The following is a 6460-nucleotide window of genomic DNA, read 5'->3' as shown; positions in this document are numbered from 1 at the left end:
TTAACCGAGTGAAACCCTTTCCACAGTCAGGGCAGGTGAACGGTCTCTCCGAACTGTGAATGCGTCGATGGGTTTCCAGCTCAGATGGGGACCTGAAGCCCTTCCCACAATCCCCACACTTCCATGGTTTCTCCTTGGTGTGACTGCGCTTGTGTTGGGTCAGTCCCGACGAGTCACTGAAACGCTGCGAAAATGGGTATGGCTTGTCACCACCGTGAGTGGCGCTCTCTCCTTCCATGTTCCAAACCTGACTATATTCGGGTCACAATTCAGGGAACGACATCAAATCCTGGTGGCGGTGGTTGGTGTCAGTTTCCCATCTGCGAATCCTGCCCTTCTAACTCCCTGTAAAATTGATTTAACAAAGGGAGTTAGACGGTGCCCGTTAAAAAAAACACCCGCAAGTTGGTTGCGAGAGTTGAACAAATTTGCTAATCTGTTGGATTCATGATACACAATCAAAAAGTGAACAAAGGCTGCTGGGGCTGTCATATAACCCAAGTGGTTCACTCCTGTCGATCAGAGAGTGGAATCCGTCACCTGGCCTGGACCTGCGCAGGACTCTGCCCTCTATGGGAGTGAAGACAAAGAGAAAATAGGAACAACGAGAAAGAGGTGAAGCAGAGGGACTGAATAAGTGCACAACTCAACCAGGTGTCTGACAGAATCTCTTGAACTTTCAGCCTTCACCAGCCCGAATGTCTAGGGGAGAAGGTCTATGTGAAACACCAACACCCCCAAAACCCCCTCCAAGTTAGGCGCTGCCCTGATTTGTGTGACATCCAGCCCTGGATGAGCAGGGATTTCCTCCAATTAAACACTGGGAAAAATTCCTAACCACCGACTCCATCCCTCGGCCTGGTGAACGTGTGAATCTGAAGCAGGCTGTTCACAACCGTAATGAAGTATTTCACACTGAGCTGCGCTTACAACAACATACGCCCATCAGCACCAAAACTGCCTGTTTTCATCTCAGTAATGTGACCCAACTCCACTCTAGTTTTGCAAACATCTGCAGCTGAAACTCTCACCCATTCCTCAGTTACCTCGAGACTCAAGTAACTTAATGCAAGACTGACTGACCTCCCACATTCAACCTCTCTGTGAAGCTGGGGTCATCCAAAACAGTGTTCTCGGAGCGCTTCAGCCTTATCTCTTGCATAGATGTGCTGGCATCCTCTTCCTGGAGTATGGGAATATTTACACAGCCACCCTTCTCCAATGAGTGGTTTAATTGTCCCCCAACATTCATGACGAGATGTGATCCCCTAACTGTGGAATTGCTTAGATTTATCTATCACTTGCTGCTTTTGCTGTTTGGTACACAAATGGTCTACTTGCGCTCCTTCACCAGGTTAAAACCTCTTCTTTAGGTGTGCTCAATGCTGAGCCTGGCATGATGTCCTGAACTCTTCATTAGATTGGGGTTAGTCCCCTGGCTTTATGGTAACAATAGAGTAGAGAATGTGTCAAAGAACTGTGCAGTGGTCACTCTCGACCAATACTGTCATGGATAGATGAGGTAAGATATGTTTGCCTCTCTCGTTAGTTCCTTCATTACCTGCTGCACACCCTGTCTAATGGCAATGTCCTTTAGGACTCAACCAGCGTGGCCAGTAGTGGTGATGCCATCCCACACCAAGAGGATATGCTGGCCACTCTCCAAATTGAGAGAGACAACGAGCGGTTCCTTGGCCATGTGAGACCTCAAACTAGCGCGAGGACAGGGGCGGGCTCAGTGGTTAGCACTGCTGCCTCACTGTGCCAGGGATCCGGGTTCGATTCCAGCCTCGGGGGCGACTCTCTGTGTGGAGTTTGCACATTCTCCCCGTGTCTGCCTGGGTTTCCTCCGGGTGCTCCAGTTTCCTCCCACAGTCCAAAGATGTGCAGGTTAGGGGCGAGTTGGCCGGGCTAAATGTCCGTAGTGTTCAGGGATGTGTAGATTACGTGCAGTAGTCAGGGGTAATGTCGAACAGTTGGGGAATGGGTCTGGCTGGGCTACTCTTCGGAGGGTGGGTGTGGACTTGTTGGGCCAGTTGGCCTGGTTCCATGCTGTAGGGATTCTATGGCTGTGGGATGATAGAGATTTCATGGTATCTGGACCTTCCACCCATCTTTACACCAGTGTGTCATTGCACCTGCTTGTCTGACAGCACATTCTCAAGGACAGTTTTGTCATCTGGGGCACTGTGTGTGAGGTATGATTCTGACAGTGTATGTCAGGCTGTTGTTTGGCTAGTCTTTGAGACAGCTGGTCCCAGCATTAACCAGACAGAAACTTGCAAGTTCATGGAATCATGGAATCTATGCAGTGTGGAAGCAGGCCATTAGCCCAACAAGTTAAGACTGAGGGAGCACTTTCAGACCAGTGACCAGAGATCTGTTAATTTTAAGATAGTTACAGATGCGGACAAAACTGGTTCACGTTCTATACTTGGGCAAGGTCAATTTTGATGGAATTAGACAGGAGCGTGCAGGGGCTGATGGGAGTAGTTTGTTTGCAGGCAAAGGGACCTGTGGCAAATGGGAGGCCTTTAAAAGTGAAATAGCCAAAGTTCAAGGTCTATATCTTCCTGTGAAGGTTATAGGGAAGGTTGGTAGGAATAGGGAACCCTGGATGACAAGAGATATTGAGGCATTGACCAGAAATAAGAAGGTATGACTCAGGTCTAGGCAGCTGGGATCAAGGGAATCGCTGTAGGTATATCGGGGACACAGGAGTATACAGAAGGAGGACACCAGGAGGGCGAAAAGGGGGCTCAAGATAGCCTTGACTGAAAACATTAGGGTGAATCCAAAGACATTCTTTAAGTATATTAAAGGTAAAAGAATAACTAGAGAGAGAATATAACCCCTCAAGGACCAAAGTGGACAAGTATGTGTAGAACTGTAGGTGACAGGCAAGGTTCTCAATGTATTTCTCCTCTGCGTTTACTGTGGAGAAAGACATGAAGTCTTGGGAACTTAGGGAAGTTAGTGGCCATATCTTGGGGACAGTCTATATTACAGTAGAGGAGGTGTTGGGTGTATTAGAATGTACAAAGGTGGATAAATCTCCAGGTGCTGACCAGATATTGCCAAGAACACTGCAAGAGATGAGAGAAGAAATTGCAGGGGCCCTGAATGATATTCTTGCATCATCGTTAGCTACGGATGAGGTCCTGGAAGACTGGAGGGTAGTGAATGTTGTGCCCTTATACAAGGCAGGCTGCAAAGAAAAATCTGGGAACTATAGGCCTGCAAGCCTAACATCTGGGGCAGGCAAGTTACTCGAGAAGATTCTGAGGAATAACATATCCATGCATCTGGAAAGACTGGGCTTGATTAGGATAGTCAGCATAGCTTTGAGAGAGGGAGATCATGCCTCACAAACTTGTTAGAGTTCTTTGATGAAGTGACCAGGAAGGTTGACGATGGTAGGGCAACAGACATAGTCTATAGGGACTTCAGTACGGCCTTTGATAAGGTTCCACATGGTAGGCTGTTCTGTAAGGTAGGATCACAAGGAATCTAGGCAAATTGCAAACATAATTCTCTTGATGATAGGAACCAGAGGGTAATAGTGGAAGGATGCTTGTTGGACTGGAGGCCTGCGACTAGTGGAGTAACTTAGGGGTCGGTGCTGGGCCCATTACTGTTTTAGATTAGATTACTTTAGATTACTTAGTATGGAAACAGACCCTTTGGCCCAACAAGTCCGCACCAATCCGCCGAAGCACAACCCACTCAGACCCATTCCCCCACATTTACCCCCACCCCTAATACTATGGGCAATTTAGCATGGCCAATTCACCTAACCTGCACATTTTTGGACTGAGAGAGGAACCTAGAGCACCCAGGGAAAACCCATGCAGACACGGGGAGAATGTGCAAACTCCACACAGGCTGTCGCCCGAGTGTGGAATCAAACCCAGGACCCTGGCGCTGTGAGGCAGCAGTGCTAACCACTGTGCCACCGTGCTGCCCTAAGGCAGGACTGTGTTTGCCGTCATAGATTCCAGTAGCTTACACAATACAGGCCATCCACACAGTTTAATTGTGTTGACACTTTTTGATGGATTGAGAGGGCAGTTAAGAGTCAAGCACATCATGGGAACGTGGAGTCACATTTCGGTCAGGCAGGACAAGAACGTCAGTTTTCCTTCCCTGAAGGATGTCAGTGGACCAAATGTGCTTTTATCATGGTCAACAAGAACATCAATGGTCATCATTTAACTCTCATCTGAAGTATGTCTTGTTCTCTTGGCATCCTCAGTACTCCATCCAAGCATTTGACATGGAAGAATATGATTCATCACCTTAGGTCGTGGACAAAGTGTGTTCTGGTATGATCAACAGGTAATATGCTTGCCCATCTTACCTGATGTCATGAGACTTCATGGGAGCTTCGATCAATGCCATGAGGCCAGGTTTGTTTCTCCTCATGCTGAAAGGAGATTAGTGGACCAGATTTTTTTTTCCAAATGATCATCATTCACAGTGTTTTTTTTAAAAATCTCAAATTCCACTCTTGAACCTGGCTCCCCAGAACATTAAAATTATCTCTGGATTGCTAGTCCAGTGATAATACCAGTGTAGCACCTATCTTGGTTTAACTGTTTCTGAAAGTGTCATCCATTCCTCTGTTAACTATAGACAGGACAATACTAACACCTTATTCGCCTCTCACATTCTGCTTCTTTGTACGTGGGGTCATCCAGAACGCTGGTGTATGCGCCCTCCTCGTTCCCATCATCTCCCTTTTACAAAGTTAAAAATCACACAACTCCAGGTTAGAGTCCAACAGGTTCATTTGGAAGCACTAGCGTTCGGAGCGCTGCTCCTTCATCGGGTGGTTGTGGAGTACACAATTAAACCTGTTGGGACTACAACCTGGTGTTGTGTGATTTTCAACTTTGGACATCCCAGTCCCAACACCGGCATCGCCAAATCATGCCCCTTTTACGGCCACCATTCCGCCCTTGCATCTAGACAACCTCTTGGCTCAGTAACAGAAAATACTGCACAGACTAACCTTCATCCTTCCAGACTTGGCAGCAGCAGCTGGCGCTCTATTTACATCTTGACGAATGGAGTGACTCTGCCAGACCTTGGTATAGTGTTTGTTTCTGAAGAGCCGGTCTTGCAAACCCTTCGCATCCTGCAAAAACAGTTTGCAAAAGAATAAAAAACCATATCCATCACTGCCATCCCATGACAGAAATCCAGAATAAAGAACCGAACATTTCCCTGGATTTGAGTTGGCGCGTGTGAAACCACCCAGCAAACTCAACACCGCGCATGCGCCTAGAATGACCCGTGCCCCTTACAAAGATGGCGGCGGCACAGGCCTCACTGGGAACATTGCCCCGAACAAAGATGGCAGGGCGAACGCGGTCCCTCTGACAGCCTGAGGCCCGCAGCCATTTTCCCGTTGGCAGCAAAACCCGGGACCGGGAAAGCCGTCGCGTCTCCGGCGGCCTGCACCGGGCGTTTATGAAACCTTCCCATCTACACTCGTACCCGCTCTCCGTTGTTAATCCCCGCCTCGATGTGATGAGCACTGCCGTACCATCCACAAAACCGGACCGCACACACGCCGCGGGGGGGGCAATGACGTGTATCCCCGCCCCCGTTCAACCCGATTGGTTGGAGGACCAGTCCGGCCCCCACGGTCCTCCAGTCCCGCCCACCCGTTTCCTATTGGTCCAGAGCACTCGGATTCCTTTGTGACGTATCACACCACCCCAGCTGATTGTTCCCAATGTTTGTGACGTGGCAGCCCCAACTGATTGATTGTTCCCAGATGCTCTCTCTCCATTGGTTCATTGAGGTGTCTCTGCTGCGAAGTCACTGAGAATCCCTACAGTCCATTCGGCCCAACGTGTCCATACCAACCCTCCAAAGAACATCCCACGTAAACCCATTCCCCTACGTTTCCCCTGACTAATGCACATAACCTACACATCCCTGAACACTATGGGGCAATTTAGCATGGCCAATTCACCCTGACCTGTACATCTTTGGACTGTGGGAGGAAACCGGAGCACCCGGAGGAAACCCACGCAGACACGGGGAGAATGTGCAAACTCCACACAGGCAGTCACCCTGAGGCTGGAATTGAACCCGGGTCCCTGGCGCCGTGAGGCAGCAGTGCTAACCACTGAGGCACCGTACCACCCAAAGACGTACTTCTACAGGACAGCGGCAACCTGACACTGTGCTGCTCATGGTGGCTTGACAGTATTGCCTCACCTTGCCAGCGATTTAAGCCTTGGGGTGACGGGTGGAGTTTGCCTCCCTGTGTCTGCTTGGGTTTCCTCCAGGTACTTTAACTTCACACCTCACATCTGAGTTGAGATAGCACCTACTATTCAAAGCTAAAAATCACACAACTCCAGGTTAGAGTCCAACAGGTTTATTTGGAAGCACTAGCTTTCGGAGCGCTGCTCCTTCATCAGGTGGTTGTGGAGAATAAGAT

At 48.9% G+C, this 6460-nt stretch overlaps 1 long non-coding RNA gene across 1 annotated transcript; it reads right to left on the bottom strand.

The window, feature by feature from the left end:
* Positions 1–233: 233 nt before the first annotated feature.
* LOC140460477 (uncharacterized) lies at positions 234–5614 on the bottom strand. Its single transcript, XR_011954112.1, has 3 exons — positions 5503–5614; positions 5015–5140; positions 234–345 (listed from the first exon to the last, which is right to left on the bottom strand). It is a non-coding gene; the product is annotated as an uncharacterized lncRNA (long non-coding RNA).
* Positions 5615–6460: the final 846 nt, after the last annotated feature.

Source organism: Chiloscyllium punctatum, chromosome 36 (assembly GCF_047496795.1).
Source record: "Chiloscyllium punctatum isolate Juve2018m chromosome 36, sChiPun1.3, whole genome shotgun sequence".
NCBI lineage: Eukaryota > Metazoa > Chordata > Chondrichthyes > Orectolobiformes > Hemiscylliidae > Chiloscyllium > Chiloscyllium punctatum.
The sequence above is the reverse complement of the archived record's forward strand: the minus strand, read 5'-3'. Positions and strand labels throughout refer to the sequence as shown.